This window comes from Echinops telfairi, unplaced genomic scaffold, assembly GCF_000313985.2.
Source record: "Echinops telfairi isolate 266 unplaced genomic scaffold, ASM31398v2 ScPeMD7_4;HRSCAF=17, whole genome shotgun sequence".
In the NCBI taxonomy this organism is placed as follows: Eukaryota; Metazoa; Chordata; class Mammalia; order Afrosoricida; family Tenrecidae; genus Echinops; species Echinops telfairi.
Genome location: NW_022103900.1, coordinates 26,481,497 through 26,500,733, shown reverse-complemented (window position 1 = coordinate 26,500,733; position 19,237 = coordinate 26,481,497). Strand labels below are relative to the sequence as shown.

General features: G+C 39.3%; 1 pseudogene; it reads left to right on the top strand.

Annotated features, from left to right (window-relative positions):
• Window positions 1-5,258: 5,258 nt before the first annotated feature.
• Window positions 5,259-18,973, top strand: LOC101661622 (annotated as a pseudogene).
• The last annotated feature ends 264 nt before the right edge of the window (window positions 18,974-19,237 follow it).

The following is a 19,237-nucleotide window of genomic DNA, read 5'->3' as shown; positions in this document are numbered from 1 at the left end:
TTCAAACCACTGGGATTTCCAGTTAAAAATAGAACATTAGACACAGTAAAATGATAAATAGTTGAGAAATAAATTATACCATAAACCTACCATATAGTGACCTTAATACATTATTGGAAGACTAAAAGTTGGAAAAATGGCAAATGATTATACAGGATACAGGAAGTAACACCTTAAATGGTAGATCAGTGAAAAGGGTTTCTCGATCATGCCAAATCGGGACAGGTGATGGACACATAGGATGGAAAAAAGGATGAAGTCAGGAGAAGAAACATGGAAAATTGGAAGGATTGAAAGTTATATTTGAGACAAACCATGCTTATCCTTTCTCCCAAAACAGAGAAAGCTAGTGATTAAGTCCAGTTATTTAGTTAAGGAGGAAGTCTTACAGCTCAGAGAAACTAGAAAACACACACACACACACACACACACACAGCTCCAAAACCCACAGGGACAGTTCTACAAGGTCCTCTAGAGTCACTAAGAGTCAGAGTCAACTCGATCACAGAAGGAGTTAAAAGTGTTCATTCATGATATAGATCTTTGTGGCAGTTGCGTAACTCCTGTCAACTTGAGCAAAAGGGTGGTGTCTAGCCTGTCAATCAGGTCATAGCCAATGAGGCCTCTGTGTGGACCTGACCTTCTCCTGAGGATTCTGGGGACTCCCATCTGCCTCTGTGGAGGTGACACAAACTCTCTCTGCTTCCTATTCTGTCAACAAGCCACAGGAAGCTATGCTGATGGCAGCCAGAGCTCTGGAGCTGGAGAGGCCACACAAAGAGTTGGGCCAGTGCTAAGATGCTTCCACAAGACTTTTCACCCACTGGCCTGTGATCTTCCTGCTTTTGGCGTCATTGCATGTATTGGGTGAGTCTGTAGAAGAATATATGGAGTAGTATCAGACATATGGGCTAATAATGGACTTATGGGTTAATATCAAACTTATGGACTTGATCTGGACTGGGCCTGGATGTTTTTGTATATACCATTACTCTTAGATATAAAGCTCTCTCTTACACACATATGAGTGTCTCTGGATTTGTTTCTTTGATCAATCCAGACTTACACAATCTTACTACCAAAAGAGGATGGTTACATAATACTCATTAAATGACAAAGAATCATGGCTTAGCCCAGGTGGCATGCAATATTAACCATCAGAATCAATGCTTTGTCAATTTAGCACCCGTATACATCTTCTTAAACAATGTATAGCTTCTCTATATAGAGAAAACTATAAAGTCATACTTGTCCTGAACATGGTACAACTAACATGCATATAACAACAAAATGGAGATACTGGAAGGAAAAAAAGAAAAGACAAAAATATATGTAATAAGAGACCCTAAAATTCAGTCTAAAGTGAAAGGAAGAGATGAAGAAGAAAAATAGTGAATAGAAGGCTTCAAAAGGTGGCTTGGAAAGACATATTAACTATTGTAAATAAATGTGGAAAACCTACCATGAGAAAAACAAAAGGGAAGAACACGATCAGCATTTCTCAAGCTCAAAGAACTGAAGAAGAATTTATTCATCAAGTTACAATATTGAAGGATTCAACGGGGAAACTATTAAGTGACAGAAGCAGCATAAAAGGAAAATGGAAAGAATGCACAGAGCCAGTGTACCAAAATGAGTTGGTAGACAATTGGGAGGTAACATGAGATAAAGAACTTGTAACATTGAAAGAAGAAATCCAAATGTGCACTGAAGGCCTTTTGGAAAATGTACACTGCAGGAACTAATGCTATACCAATTGAGATATTTCACCAAGCTGATGCAATTCTATAAGCTCCCATATCTATGCCAAGAAATTTAGAAGACAAGTTGGTACCCAGCCAATCAACTGGAGGAAATCCATAGTTGTGGCCGTTCCAAAGAATAGAATGTGGAAGTTACTAACAACATCTTTAGGACCACACAGAAGCAAAATTTTACTGAAGAGAGTGCAAAAGAGATTATAACAGTACATCAATGGGGAATGGAAAAATTCAAGTTGGATTTAGAAGAGGTCTTGTGAAGAAGTATATTGTTGCTGACACCATATAGATTTTGATTAAAATCAGAGAATACAAGAAGGATGTTTACCTATGCTTTATTGACTATGTAACAGCATTTGACTGCGTAGACCATAACAAATTTTGAATAATATTGAGAATAATGGGAATTCCAGAACACTTAATTGTACTCATGAGCAGAATAGAAGAAGAAGATACTGCATAGTGGAAAATCAGGAAAGTCTGTTAAAGTTTTATTTTTTCATTATACTTATCCAATCTGTATGTTCACATAATCTGAGAAGCTAGACTATGTGAAGAAAAATACAGCATCAGGATTGAAGAAAGACTCATTAACAACTGCAATATGCAGATGACACAAGCTTGCTTGCGGAAAAGAAAGGAGACTTGAAGAAATTACAGATAAAGATCACACAGTACCTGCTTCAGGATGGGTTACACCTTCAACACAAAATAAACCTAAAATCCTCACCACTGCAACAATAAGAAACATTGTGATAAATGGAAGAAATGTTGAAGTTGTCCAGGATTTCACTTTACTTCAGTCCACAATCAATACTCTATGAAGCAACAATCAAGAACTCAAAAAAATATCTGCAGGGCCAATCCCAGCTACATGGACCCTCTCCCCAGAAGAATGCAGTACAGAGGACAGCACTGATGATACAGCTGAGGGAGAGGGGCGGGTCTCCTCAGAACTCACAGAAGCAATCTAAGAGGGAAGGAGAGAGAGTGGACCACACCCTGCCCAACAAGCCCCTTGGATGATATTCCTGCTCACAAGAGCCAATGCACAGAGAGGACCAGAGGGCCAGCCCCACCATGAGACATGGCATCCCCTCGCTGACCCATAGTGCTATGGGGACAACACTGGAGACACTGTTCAGGAATTATGCCTGGTCTGACACACCCCTCCCCTTACCCCCACTGGGACAACTAGCATATGGAGTACAACAGAGCAGCAAGGGGAGCAAAGCAATGAAGTCCCTGAAGAATCCCGAAAGGAGATACTGGGGGCAGGGCTTGGCACTTCATCATACCCGATTGGAACACATTCATAAAGGCCAACAGACGGACCTGGAACCATTTAAAGGCATTTTAAAGGCATGTTGATGTTGTTGTTGTTCATGTCTATCTATATAAGATAGGCAGGATAAACAATCCCGAGGAGAAAACATGGGACGGTCAGTTCCCTGGGGACATGGGAGATAGAAAGTTGGGGGAAAGGAAAAAAGGAGCCAACAAACCCAGGTACAAGGAAACAGAAAGTGATCTAAAATCAATGATGAGTAGGACATAGAATGCCTGGTGGGGTTTGATCAGTGCAATGTAGCCGAGAGGAATTACTGAAAGCTGAATGAAGGTTGAACATGATAGTGGGACAAGAGGAAAGTAAAAGGAAATAGAGGAAAGAACTAGGAGGCAAAGGACATTTATAGATGTACAAATACAGGCACACACATATGTAACTATATTTATATATGATGATATGGACATAGATCTATGTACATATATTTATATGTTAAGTATTAAGGTCGCAGATGGACATTAGACTTCCATTCAAGTACTCCCTCAATACAATGACACTTTGTTCTAATAACCTGGCATTCTGTGATGCTCACCTTCCCAAAAAGATTGCTGAAGAGAAATGGGTGCATAGCAAATGTGGTGAAGAAAGATGATGGTGCCAAGCTATTAAGAGATTGCATCTGGGGTCGTAAAGGCTTGAGAATAAACAAGTGGCCATATAAGTAGGAAGCAACAAAGCCCACATGGAAGAAGCACAGCACTCTGTGGGATCATGAGGTGTCAAAGGGATCAAATATCAGGCATCAAAGACCCAAAGCAAACAATCATATTGATATAAACAAGGGATGTCAGAGTGGAGATCTAAATCCTATCTGTAGACAATTGGACAGCCCCTCACAGAAGGGTCACAAAGAAGGGACAAGCAGCCTGGGAGCATGATAGCACCAATGAAACATTCAACATTCCTTTAGTTCTTTAATGCTTCCTCCCTACCACTATCATGACTCCAGTTCTACCTTACCAGTGCTAGACCAGAGCATGTACACTGATACAGATATGAGCTCTCAACTCAGGAATCATGGAATTCAGGACAGATTAAAACCCTTAGGAACAATAATGGGAGTAGCAATAACATGGGGGTAGGGGAAAGATTCAGAGAGATAGGGGGAACCGATCATAATGATGGACCTATAACCCCACCCCTACCCACCCACTCAGGGGGACTAACAACAGAAACTTGGGTGAAGGAGACAGAAGATGGTGTAACATATGAAAATAACAAAAAATAATTTATCCAGGGTTCATGAGGGTGGGAGGGAAGGAGAGGGAGGGGGGGAAATGAGGAGCTGATACCAAGGGCTCAGGTAGCAAGAAAACGTATTTGGTCAACTTATCAGGGTGGACCAGTCCCTGGAGCAAGGCATCATGCTTGATTAAGTAGAGCATCAGTCGAAAGACCCTTGATGAGATGAACTGGTTCCATGACTACAGCAATGAACTCTCACTTCGCAACACTTTTGAGGTTGCCATAGCCCCAAGCAGTGTTTGCTTCTGTTGTACATGGGATCACTATGAGTTGACATCAGCTTGATCACAGCTACCAGTAAAAACCACAATAATGAAGCTTCTCCCCCGACTCCTCCAAACACACACACACACACACACACACACACACACACACACACACACATGGCTAACAAACCCCGAATCTGCAGGGCAGGTAGAAGACTGCTTATTCTTGACTTCTGAGAGTTGAGGATCCAAAATCTTTAGGCAAAGTATCAAGCTAAATTATTTTTGTGGCCCAGAATATTGATGTACATAAAAGGACTTTTACAAATTTGCGAGGAAAGCACAATATATTTTTATTTTACTTGTTTTGTGAACTTTGTGAAGCCCTTTCATACACACACGTACACATATAATAAAACAGGAACAAACACCCATTCACATTACAATCCTTGCTTCTGCAATGGCTCACGTGGTCACCATTGGTATTTAGAAGTCTCATTTTCCACTAGCTATTCTGTATGTCTGTCTTCAGTATGTACCGAAATGGGCGACCCAAGCCTTTATAGTTGAAGGGGTTGGACCATTATCAGTCCTATTGGAATTGAGAGATGTATCAGAGGACACAGCAATACTAAGGATCTCTTTAATTCCAGAAATACTCCAGTTTACCATCATTGAATATTATCGCTCCTATTCGCGATGACAATCAGCGACAAACACCCCATCCAACAGGATGACTATTCTTCGCTTCTTAATCCAGAGACAGGAATTAAAAGTGACCTGGTGACAGTCTCAACCTCTAATTCAGAGCAATCAGTGCTGGGTCTTCGAATGGGAGCATCACTCCTTTTGGGACTTCGACCACTGAACACACAGAGTATCTGGCAGTGGGGATAAGAAGCCAAAATTTTTTTTCCATTTTGGTCTTTTCTTTCTTTATTGTCTTTTTTTTTAAAGTCATTTTATTGGGGGCTCATACAACTCATCACAATCCATACATACATCAATTGTATAAAGCACATTTGTACATTTGTTACCCTCATTATTCTTTTCTTTATTTAGGGCTTGTACAATTCTTATCACAGTCCATATATACATCCATTGAGTCAAGCACATATGTACACCTGTTGCCCTCATCAATCTCAAAACATTTGCCCTCTACTTTAGCCCTCAATATCGTTTGCTCATTTTCCCTCTACCTCCCCCACTCCCTCCTGAACCTTTCATAATTCATAAATTATTATAGCTTTGTCATAAGTTACCCTGTCCGACGCCTCCCTCCGCCCTCTTCTCTGCTGTCCATTCCCCAGGGAGGAGGCTATACTTAGATTCTTGTAATTGGTTCCCCCCTTCTACCCCGCATTCCCTTCACAACAAAGAAAATCCTATTCCAAATGGGATTACAGTCACATTTATGCAGACTAGTTAGCATTTACTATATATATGTTTGGGGGGACACAATCCACCCCATAATACCTGTCATTAATGACACATATAATATGAGACAGATGTCACTGAAATAGGCTGTCAGTTGCTTTTTTTGTCAAAGGGATTAAATCGTGAATTTTTTGTTTAATTTTAGTTCCTTGAATTTGGGGGAGTTAATGATTCATTTTGATAACCTATGTTCTTCATTTCTTATTTATCACTCTTGGAAGAATTTAATGAATAGGTCGTCTCACCTAATTCATTTTTTACAAAAGAATGAACATTTTTACTCTCTTTTATAAATGATCTTGAAATGACATCTTATATCAAAACAATTCTAAGAGAATCACAGTAGGGGAAAAAAGCTCACTAAGAAAGGGTCTCCATAAAATAGAATTATTTTTATAATAGATATGTTTCTAGCTTTCGAGTTCATAGATCACTAAGCTTGCAATTTCACATTTCTCTAGCAAAGGTAAAACAGAAGTTATTTGTGCTTTTTAAGCAAACATGGAATAAGAATTTTTTTTCCTAATGACATTAAATGATATTTGTGTTACTCTTAAGTTTTCTCTTTTAACTAGGTGCTGATCACTAGAATTCCTCTAGTGTTTTAGGCTTTCTCTTCCTTCTTAAATAGGGAGACTCGGTGGCATGGTGTGGTATGCATTGGGTTGCTATCCACAAGGTTAGCATTTAAACACACCACACACACGGCTACAGAAATAAGAAGTTATCTCCTGCCAAATAGTCACACTCCTGGAAACTCTAGGTAGCAGTTCTACTCTTTTCTTCAAGGTCATGATGAGTCAGAAGTGACTCAATGGCAGTTGGATTTGTTTTTTTATTTTTTACTGTGAGCAAATGGGATTTATTTAAGCAATTCAAGGATGATTCATCATTAGAAAACCAATCAACATATCATACTACATTAATAGAACACAGAAAAGGGACAACATGGTCAACTGTAAGGATGCAAAATAAAAAGCACTTGGCAAAATCCTTTTAGTGAAACCAGAAGATAGGACTGAAATGAATATGATTAAGGTAATATATGTAAAACCATCAACAAACATTTACTTCATGGAGAAATATTGAGAACATTTGTTTTCTTATGAAATCTAGGACCACCTATCCAAATTCTTTGCTTATGGTTCTGAACTTAAACTTCGTTAGTTAAGGTATGACCTGACAGGTATATATTTTTTTGCATATTACTATTATTTGCTGCTTTTACATTAGGATAACCACTGCCATACAGAGGATTATGATTCATAACCATTTATAGAACAGAACAGAACCTCTCCTTAAGGTTTCTGAGACTATACATTTTTGTGGGAGCAGATAGCTCCCAGGGACTGGCTGGTGGCTTTGAACCACTGTTCTTCCAGGTTAGTGGTGCAATGTTTAAACCACCAAGCCACCAGAACATCCTTGTATTAAGACAGTGGGGAATAATGTGGGTCTTGGGGCTTCCAGATGTGGACCTAGTCAGAATAGAGAAATGGAGAAACCAGAATGTTTTTCTGTCATGTGGTTGGGTTTTCCCTTCTCACCTGCTCCAGGCTATTGTTGACCAGCACTGTTCTCACCTCACCAGGAGCCAACTCATTCAGTCTTCTCAAAGCTTCCTCTGAAGGAGAATAAGTTGGAAGGAATTCTCATGTGTCAAATCAAAACTTTAGATATATCTGTAATTAGAAGAGCCTAACCCCAAATGGGAGGGGGATAATAGACAAGTAACAAATGACAATGCATATATGATAATGTTCATGGTCAAGTGACTATCACTGAACAGTGGGGAAAAGCTGGGCTACTCAATATCTATTGCTGAGCAACATGCATGAAAGTTGACCTCTTCCTCATTAAACACAAAAATTCAGCCATATGGTTTTGTTAGGAAAATATTCACACCCACCCACCCCCCAAAAAGATTTTTTTTTTAAATACAGACAAGAAATATGAGCATATTATGAGGGAGTACCCATCCCCCACAAAACAGAATTGTGCTGGGTAGTGTGGAACTTTCACAATATGTATTTTTCCCACTAGGCGAGCATATAGCAACTCACTCTGAGTTGGTGCACATAGTGGTGCCACGTGGGAAGATTCTCTTTAAGGTCACAGTGGATTTTTTCATAAAAGCAGTTTCTCTGGAACCTCAGGGTTTTGTTTGTTTTTTTGTGATGGCCAATTTAAGAGAACAGCATGTGGCTGTGAAATTTTGTTTCCTGCTCAGGCAAAATGCCACAGAAATTCTTGTGATGTTGAACACAGCTTACAAGGACAGCATGGGGAAAAACTCAAGTATACGAGTGGTTTTCTCATTTCAAAAAAGGTGAACTGTCAATTGATGACAAACTTTGTTCTGGACATCCGTCAAATTCCCAAATGGATGAAAATGTCGGCTCTTGGTGCATTTGCAACTCATTCCACTGGGTCAGACTGTTAATTAAGCTTTCTATTTAGAGACCAAAAAGGCTTGATTTGCGTCAGATGGGGGACTGGTTTTGCCACCATGACAATGCACCTGCTCATGTAGCCATCTCAGTGTGCCAGTTTTGGGCAAAAAGACCCAAACCCATCATGTCTTTCTTGCCACATGCACCTTATTTGCCTGACCTCACTCTGTGAAACCTCTTTTTGTTTCCACAAATTAAGAGGAACATGAAAGGACAGTGATTTGACAATATAGAAGAAGTGAAGAAAAAACGAGGGAGTGGCTATCAGCCATCCAAATAGATGAATTTGGAAAATGTTTCCAAGAATGGAATCACAGTTTTGACAATGTATTAAGTTTAATGGAGAGTACTGTGAAGGTGATAAAGTTGCTTTGTAAACAGTTTAAAATACATAGCTTTAGAAAAATTCAAAAGCTTTTGAGAGGCACTGATCATTTTTAGAGAAAAAACACAATCCACATGGAAAAATGTTTTTAAACTCTCATTCATTGAAATACAAATTTCAATCATGATATGGACAGCATTTTATATCTTTGCCCATGAGACTGGCAAAGATTAACAAAGTGCCACTATTCTATGTGTTGGAACAATGGGCTGTCTCTACTGCTTATGTTAAATTTTAAAATTGGGTTTAAAAGAATGAATTTTGGACATCATTTGGAATTTCTTAGTTCAATAAATGGCATGGAGGCAAGGGTCAGCCATGCCTTCCCATTCCCTACTTCTTTTCCTATTCTGCCACCAACTGTTCCTAGCACGCCTTTCTTCTTCTATACTGGGCTCCATAATTCTTTACAATACTTACAATGAGGGAGTTTTACTAAAGAAGTCAATAGATCACCAAAGTCAGGATCAGTAAACAGTAAGGATTTACTCATTGATCTCTCTTCGTTTCTCAGCCATGTGGTCCCCTGGCCTTAGTCTCCATAGGCCAGGAAGTCTACGGAGCTCATCTGTGACTCTGTCTCAGGTCAGATAAAGAGCAGGTGCCCACCCCTCAGTCTCAGCTCTGCTCCTCTGTGGCTCCATGTCACATTCTTCTCATAGCCTTGGAAGTGTTCATGAAAACTGACCCATCCCCTCTACTAGTGTCCCACACATGCTCTTTGCACCCAATCATTTGGTGGGAGTTAAAAAAACTTGAGTAGAAGAGCCATATTAGGAAATTTCACTCCACCACACTTAGTTAAGGAGAACATGCACAAATTCAATATCCACAAATTCTACTTCTCTTTGTGTTTCTTAGAACAATAACTAAAATATGTATGTCATAGATTTTTATAAAAATATTGACTTTAAATAGACTATACACTATTTAACTAATTTTTACAACATTGTCTAAAATACCAAAAGTCTAAAATCATCTATCCTCTTTAGAATGGGTAAACAAAAGAATGTGAATTACCCACCATTAAAATATAATGAGAGTATTTTCCCGATTTTGATATTCTACATGTCAATAAAATGTAAGCAGTAAACAGAGCAGATAAGGGTACTTGGGACTTTTCTGTAGTTTCTTTAGAACTGCCTGTGAATTTACAATTATTTCAAAATAGTTTTAAAACACGAGATTAATTGAATGGATTAATTGCAACAATATGATATTGAACAAAAAGTAAAAATATCATGAGTCTCTTTTTTCTTTTTCTTTAATATTATGTATTTTGCTCTATATGTTGCTTTAGGTGCTATCCAGTCAATGCCAACTCATAGTGCCCCTAAGCACAACAGAAGGAAATGCTGCCTGGTCCTGCACGTCCTCACACTGTTCTCACGCTGAGCCCACTGTGGCTGTCACTGTCAATTTATCTTGCTGCGGCCTTCCTCTTTTCCCCTGTCATTGCTAGCATGATGTCCTTCTTCAGGGACTGGTCCCCCTGACAACAGATCCAAAATAGGTAAGATGAAGTTTCTCAATCTGACCATCCTTTTTCTAAGACAGACTTGATTTGCAACACGTTAAAGAGGTCGTGTGCAGTGCAGTCTTTATCCCTTGACTGCTGCTTTCATGAGCATTAATTGCGAATCCAAGCAAGATGCAATCCTTGGCATCTTTAAACTTTTCTCCATGTATCATAATGTTTCCCATTAGCCCAGTTCTGAGGATTTTGATTTTCTATATTGAACTTTAGCCCCAAAGGCTGCACTCCTTGATCTTCTTTAGCAAGTGCTTCAAGTCCTTCTCATTGTTAAAGGGTGTTTTTTTTGTTTGTTTTTTCTTGAATGCAAGCATATGATTTTCAGGATTGGTAGACTTATTAGTAATTCTATAAAGAAGTACAAACATAATGCATGCCAGAGAGTAATCTTTCAATAAAACGTTTTACATTTTATTATGTTCTTCTTTTCTAATTTAAAAGGGACAATTTAAATTAGTAAAATATTAGCCATGTAAAGACTTTTAATGATGTGATTTTTTAATTCATGTCAGTAAAATTACCTCTTTACTATGTGTTTCTTACAAAAATGAAGTCTGTAATACCTATTGTTGGTAGTTAGGCGCCATGGAGTCAATTGCTCCTAAAAGGGATTCCATGTGACAGAAGGGAATTGCCTCCAGGGTTTCTAGGCTGGAATCTTTATGAGAGATGACTGTTCGGTCTTTCTATCAAGGAGACATTGGAGGATTCAAATGCCCACCTTTGAGTGAGCAATGAACGCTGGACCACTGCACCCAGCACGGAACGATGGCATCACAAGGACTCCTTATTCTGTATCCTGATGTGGAACATATATTCTTCTGTCTTCTGAATTAACAAATTAGGTTAAGTATAATAGTTTGTGGATTTTTTAAAAACGAACTTTGTATGTTAAACGTGTTTGTTTCTGTATTTAGGTTTTCAGAGGGGAAATCCAAGACTGTCAAGTTTTATAGCCATTAGTACATGTTTGTGAAAATGCAGTATATAAGGAATACGGTTATTAACATTTCAGAGCCAGATTTCTTCTGGAATCTGTTTCTGCCCCTTTCTAGTGTTTCCTGGAATTCCTTGGCATGTGACAAAATACTACAATGTCTGGCTCCCTGATAATGTGGCCTCTCGTCTTTGTGTCTGCTCTTCTTTTTTATAGTGACACATGTGATGTTATCTAGGGTCTATCTAGAACAATGGTTCTCAGCCTGTGGGTCACGACCCTTTGGGGGAGGGGGAGTCGAAAGACTTTCATAGGGGTCACCCAATTCATAACAGTAGCAAAATCATAGTTATGAAGTAGCAACAAAAATAATTTTATGGTTGGGGGGTCACCACAGCATGAGGAACTATATTAAAGGGTCAAGGCATTAGGAAGGTTGAGAACCTCTGCTCTCGAAAGTATCTGGTTTTATCAAGAAAGCATTGGACTGTTAGCCACAAGGTCAGCAGTTCAGAATCATCCCATTATTCCATGAGAGAGAGTTAAGGTTATCTGCTCACCTTAAGATTGACACCCTCAGAAACCTTTTAGAGGGTCACTGTTGGTTGCAATCTACCTGATGTCAGGGAGTCCATTTGCTTGTTTGTTTTATACAACTCATTGTGATCGTTGACTTTTTGTCAGCTTGGCTGAGTCAAGATCCTCAGTGATGTGGCAGTAAAGGTCTAGTAATTTTGCCTCCTCTCCCAACAATACCATGATATAACCTAACAGTGTCATCAATTCCGGGGTGGCATCTGCTGTGATCAGCAAATCAATTATAAAAATATTAAGGTGGAGATGCAATCTTCTCACTCAACTGAAAAGTTTGCTCAGAGGTGTGGCCTACTTCCTATATATTAAGAAGTTGTGAAAAAGTTCAGTTGCTATTACTGGGTCTGTATCTTGCATCTGGCTCACTGACTGCAAATTCTTTAAACTCGAGTTTATGGGCTGCCACATTGAAACTTGAGTTTATGGGCTGCCACATTGCTTGTCTATCCCAGGAGTCTTCATTGACCTGCGGTCTCACCTGCTGATCTTGGCTTTATCTGCTCTGCAGTGATGAGCCTGTGGCGACTTGGGCAAGACTTGTCCAATCTACCACTGTGTGAGTTATTTTCTTAAAATAAATTTCAATCTCTTTCATTCAGATAGATAGATATGTAGATAGATGATTGATAGATGATAGATAGATAAAGACCCTTAATGAGATGTAATGGCACAGTGACTGCAAGATGCTTAAGCACTGTAGGTGTAAAACCAGGTAGTGTTCCCTTCTGTTTTACATAGGGTTGCTGAGTCAGAACTAACTCTAATGGCACCTAAAAGCAACAAGTTGTAGAACAAACTCTAACACCTCAATATAGTAACACAATAAAAATGTATTTCAAAGTCACATAAGCAAAATGAATCCTTCTGATTGAAGGAGAACTTTTCTTCAATCAACGATGTAAAGACACAGTTGCCTTCCGTATTTCAGCTCCACTATCTTCAAAATATCTTCATTCATCTATTCATCATGTAATGGCTTTTGTATGCTATCATTCTGGAAGCCATGCCACTGTATTTCAAGAACCATCCGAATCCTCCATGGTGAACAGTTCTCAACAGTGCTCCTAGACGAAGGCATACTAGGAAGAAAGGCTCGGTGATCCAACTTTAGAAAATCATCTAATAAAAAGCCCTACAAATTATCACAGAATATTGTTCAATATTATGCTAGAAGATGTGGACCCCAGTTTGGAAGGTGTTGAAAACACATAATACCTGCCTTGACTTCAGTATGTGAGGATGGTACAGAACCAGAAAAGTTTTTGCTCTGTGAACATGGGGTTAATGTGGGTCAGGGTGAACTCCATAACAACTCAAGTAACCACAGGAATCTTGAAAAGAGGTTCACATCATTATAGGGGGGGGGGTGGGGGAAGAACATAGGGAATGTGGGAGGGTTTTATGTGCTAGTCCCAGTTGAGGTAGCCATAATTTTAAAAAATATCACTTTTTAATGTCACACATTCTTCCATGTTTTCCCTGAGCGCTGCTAAAACATTTTTCGGTTACTTTATAATCTCGGTGCGTTTCATCCAGAAAAGTTCGTGTGTACAGTTTCCTTTTGTGTGGTTGAAAGAAGGTATGGACTATGAACAAGTCATTGGTCTTGCATAATTCTGTCACGTGGTCTCCCTATTTTCTTTTCTTAAAACATCATTTGATTAGGGGCTCATACAACTCTTATCACAATCCATGCATACATCAATTGTGTAAAGCGCATTTGTGCATTCATTGTCCTCATCATTCTCAAAACATTTCCTATCCACTTAAGCCCCCCGCATTAGGTCCTCATTTTCCCCTCCCTCCCTGCTACCCCCTCCCTCATGAGCCCTTGATAGTTTATAAATTGTTGTTTTGTCATATCTTGCCCTGTCCGACGTCTCCCTTCACCCACTTTTCTGTTGTCCCTAACTACAATTCCTTCCTCTTGTTTCCAATTTCTGCACTCCTGTCACCAATGATTATCAATGCATCTTGATGGCACATTTGAACAATTGATGTCCCTGGCAGGACTCTTCAGTTTCTTCATTACCAACAATTGTGGTTGGTGCATAAATTTGCATAATAGTTGTATTGACTGGATTTCCTTGAAGGCTAATAGCTACGATCCTATCATGGACAACAATGTATTTCACGATTGACTTTGCAACGTCTCCCTGTCAACGAATGCCATGGCGTTCCTCTTGATTGTATCATTCCTGGCATAGGGAATCATCTGGTTTCCTGATTCAAAATGGCCAACACGGTCCATTTCAGTTCACGAATGCTTAGGATATCAATCTTTATGAGTTCCATTTTATTTTTGATAACTTCCAATTTTCATAGATTCATACTTTGCACATTCCACGGTCTAATCATTAGCAGTCGTTTGCCGCTGTTTCTCTTTACTTTGAGCCGTGCGCCATCAGCAAAGACCCTGATGACTCCACTCCCCCAGGCTTTACTGGATTCGCATCACCATGGTCAACTTCCACTCCAAAGAAATCAGCTCTTCCTCAGTCACATTTTGAGTGACCATCCTTTGACACCTTCTCCTCCAATATACTGCTTCCATTCATAGGCTTTCAGTATCTGACGATGTTTGGAAGCTATGAATAAGGTGTAGGGCAGCTCTTCCTCCAACGTGGAGAGTCAAGTTCTTCTTTGTTATCTGTTCTTAGTCTGGAAGCTCTGCTGAAATCTGCTCACTGTGAGTGACCCTTCTGGATTTGAAATAGCAGTGACACAGCAGCACACAAGCCACCACATCATGACAGTCAAAGGTTCTCTTCTTAGAATCTTTTCATCTATTCCCCTATGCTTTTGTAGATCTCTCATGCTGCTTACAATTTGTATGAGATTAGTGAGAACCCTTTACTTCTTTGTTCTTGGCCAGAAGTAGTCAATACACACTAGTTAACGTAATGCTGTATGTTTTTCATATTAGTGAGCAAAGAATTAACATAAAGATACACTAAAGAATAAAACAAACCCAAAAAACCCCTAAGAAATATAACAAGAGAACAGAATAAAATTCGTTGATAAATAATACAATAAACAAAAATTAGGGCATAAGGAAATATAATTGGAAAGGTGCTAAAGTTAGCTAGTATCTTAATCAGGAGCCCTGGTGGTGTAGTGGGTTATAGTTTGGGCTGCTAAGTGCAGAATAGAAAGTTAGAAATCATCAGCAGCTTTTCAGGGTCAAGATGAGGTGTTTGACCCCCATAAGGATCTACAGTCTCAGAGATCCTCGGGAGCAGTTCTATGCTGTCCTGTAGGGTTGTTATGAGTTGGAATTGACTTGATCGTAGGGAATTTGGTTTTGGAGTTTGAAATACATTTATCAAGAAAAAAATAATGTTTACAGTTGAAACGTAACACTATTAATAACTTCAATGGTTTACTATTGGTCATATTGTTGTAATTATTGTTAGGTGGTATCAGTCGATTATAATTCAAGGAGACGCTATGTGTAACAGAATAAAACACTGGTTCTGTGCCATCCTCACAACATTGTTATTTGAACCAATTGTTATACTTCTGTGTCAGTCCAGCTCATGAAAGGGCTTTTTCCTTTTCACCGGCCCTCAACTTTACCAGTATGATGTCCTTCTCAAGGGATTGGGGCATCTTGTACATTAGATGCCCAAGGCACATTAGATGAAGTTTCACCACCCTGCATTCCAAAGAGCATTGTTGCTGTACTTCTTCTGAAACAGACTTGTTCATTCTTCTGGAAATTCATGGTACTGTCAAGATTCTTTGCCAACATCCTAATTTACAGACACCAATACTTCTTGGGTTCTCTGTATTCCTTTCCCAGTTTTCAAATGTGTATGTGAGCATTGTTACAATTGAAATGACCAAGGTTTGGGTCAGCTGCACCTTAATCCTCAAAGTGATATCTTTCCCTTTTTAAATTTTGTCATCTTTTTAAATTATTATTTGAGATATTTCAGGAATCAATACTTATTATTATGGAAACATATTTATTAGAAATGATTTTTTTAATGCAGCATATCTTTTAAAGGCTTTAAATTCTAGGAATTGAAAGATAATATTTTTTACTTAAAATAATCTTGGCTTCATGGTTTAATTTTTAAATATTTGGTTGTTTTCAAGTCATGACATTTTAAAAACATTTCTATGAATATTTCTCAGTTGTGCTTAAACAGTTTAAAAGTAGGAATAGATTGATTTTACTTCAAAACACAGGTTGTTCTTTTACTAAAAATATTAGTATAGATTATAGTGTCTTCAAACATAATGTATATTTGAAGACACATGTGTCTATTTATTTACACATGTAAATCTGCATACAAACACCATTGTTGCTATGTTGTTAGGCATCATCTACTCTGTTTAAACTCACAGCAACCCTATGTACAACAGAGCAAAATATTCACACACACATATACACACGTGTGTGTGTGAGCACGTGTATATATATAGAGAGAGCGTACTTTGTAATGTTTATGATTTGTGTCATTAACCATAAGATCAGTAGTTCAAACCACCAGCCTATACTCAGGAGAAAAATGGGGCTTTCTGCTCCTTTAAAGAGTTACAGTCTCAGAAACTCACAGGGTTCATTCCACCCTGTTCTATAGGGTCATGGTGAATCAGAAACCACTGGATGATAGTGAATTTGTTTTTGTTTAAGGGAAATACACACACACACAAATACGAATATGTATATATGTCATTTATTGGTACAGAAAGAATTTTGGAATAACTAAACCAATACTAAACAGTAGATACAATATGATCTATCATGCGGTTTTCATGCATAAGTGTGTGAGAGTCAGTGTGTATTTGTGTGTTTTATATGCGCATATGACTATTAAAATTACTTAGGAGACAATAAGAATGTTAGCTGATTCTCTATAAGTGTGAAAATTACAGGCAAACAGTAGTTTTTTCTCATATACGGTTCTCAATCTGCCAAGTTAACAGGAATTACTTGGGAAATTAATACATTTTTAAAAGAATAAATGTATTAATTTAAATTCCTGGATAGGTTTTTAAGAAGCATTCAGTGTCCTACTGCCTCTGCACATAAAGCTGTACTAAGGTAAATTAGGTAATTTAACCGATTCCCTTCTGTCCTAAAATAATGAATGCTTTTATATAGGTGAAGCAAAAATTGCATAACAAATAAAACCATTAGAACTCTCTACAAGTTTCCATTTTCTTTATGCTTTTCTTAATAAGAAATGTTTTAGCTGATGTGAATAAGCAAGCCAATTTCCCCAGCTGTTCAGTGAAATTTAAAAAATAAAATCTCATCAGGCTATCCTATTTGGTCTCCCTTTCACTTAGCTGGGGCTGTGGTTCACATTATTATTTACTAACTAGATTACAGTCTGCGGCGCTCGTCAGCTATTTCCCTGGTTTCTTTTATTTCAAGATTTATTTTTGTCAAATGCTAGTAATTCATTCATTCAATTTCTCTGTGGAGGGTGAATAGCTACACAGTAATCTCAAAGCCACAGGAGAGTGTCAAAAGGTGTTTCCTAATCTGTTTTACAAATGATTATAACAGCTGAGAATGAAGTCAAGGGCAGGAAATCACCTTGTCCAACTAGAAATTTATTGTCCTTTTAAGCCCAAGAAAAATCTAACTCAGTAGGGATGATTATATTTTCTTTTATTTTAAATTTAGAAGCTTTAGAAGAGACACAAAAGAGAAATGTTGGGAGTTATTGTATGAATATTTCAGTCTAGCCTGCTTTATAGAACTGGAGTTTGTAATGGAATATTGTTGTCAGAAGAACTATAAAAATACAGAAATGGAAAGAACCAGAAAGATTCTATTTAGAATGTGTGGTTTTCCTCAGAAGGTTTTAGTTGTTAATTTTTAATTTAGAAGATAGCATGTGTTGTCCGAAGACACGCAGCGAGTGCCCTGCTTTCGTCCTCGGTGAGTAGAAGTTACAAAGCCCAGCTTCACTAGAGCACCTGAGATCCTGCTGATGATGGCACAACACGAATGCAGTGCATGCCATTGCATCGCACACTAACAATGGTAATAATGGCACATTGTTGCTATATGTATTTTATCGCCATTTTTAAAAAAGGGTTGGGAAATCAGTTTGATTTCAAATAAAACACACACACATATATATAAAACTTGTGTCAACATACACGTTTAGGCTTTCTCCATCAGTGCTGAGTTACATGCTGTGGTTGCTGGGCGACATTGAGTAGGTTCTGACCCACAGAGACACTATGCACAGCACCTTTCTGCCTGGTCCTGAGCCTCATGACTGTTCCTTTGGGCCTATTGTCGCCAAGGTGTGCATCCATCACCTTGAGGGACTTCCTCTTCATTTTTCCTGCCCTTCTACTTTACTAAGCATGATGTCCTTCTCCAAGCCCTGGTTTCTCCTGACAGTATGTCCAAAGTATGGAAGATGAAGCCTCACCATCTTTGCGTTTAAGGAGCATTCTGGCCCGACTTCTTCCAAGACAGATTTATTTGTCCTTTTAGTAGTCCATGGTACTTTCAATAGTCTTTGCTAGCACCCACCTCCCACCACCCCCAGAACACACATTACTAAGACAAGCGCTGGTCCAGTGAGCTCTTCCTGCTGGGTTCTGTCAGCACGTCTGTGATCCTCATGCAGCACCTGCTGCCTGCCAGCTACTGTGACCTGCTGCACAAGGCTACGGCCACCTGGGCTGTTGGCAGAAGGGGGACCCAGCACTGTGCTCCAACGTGCTGCAGCACCCGTGGACCGAAGAATGCATGTGGCTGCAGGGGGTGCTGGTGAAGCACAGCAAGAATGGCTACCAAGTGGTGGACCACTCAACGTGGACATCCCTTCCCACGTCTCCCACTTCCGCTTCGTTTTCAACAAAACTTTGCGGATCCCCAACATCCTGCTGCCGCTGGAGGGCGCTGTCATCACCTACCAGCCGGACTCGCTCAGCTCCTCGGAGAAGTGGCACCACACCCTCTCACTGGCTCTCATCCTCTTCAGCCACTAGGACGCCTTCTTCAAGCTGCTGCGGGACCGCCTGCTGTTGGGCAAGGCCTACCCGTACTCGGCCAGCCCCGCGAGGGACCTGGACCCCCGGTTCCCCTGAGCCCCAGAACAAGCCAAGACTGCATCGAGGCTTCAGACGGGCTCCCTGGCAAGGGGCTACTGGGAAGAGTTGGGTCAGGGAGGGGGTTCAAAAAACAAAACGAACCAACCAAACAAAACACACACACATCCACCAGAGCTTTGTATTTTTGTTATGTACTGTTTCTTTCTTTGATATTTCATGATTATGAGGAGAAAAAATGTCCTTTTTTATATTCAAATGCATCGATTTTTCTTCAGTGTCCAACTCTCACATGCATATAAT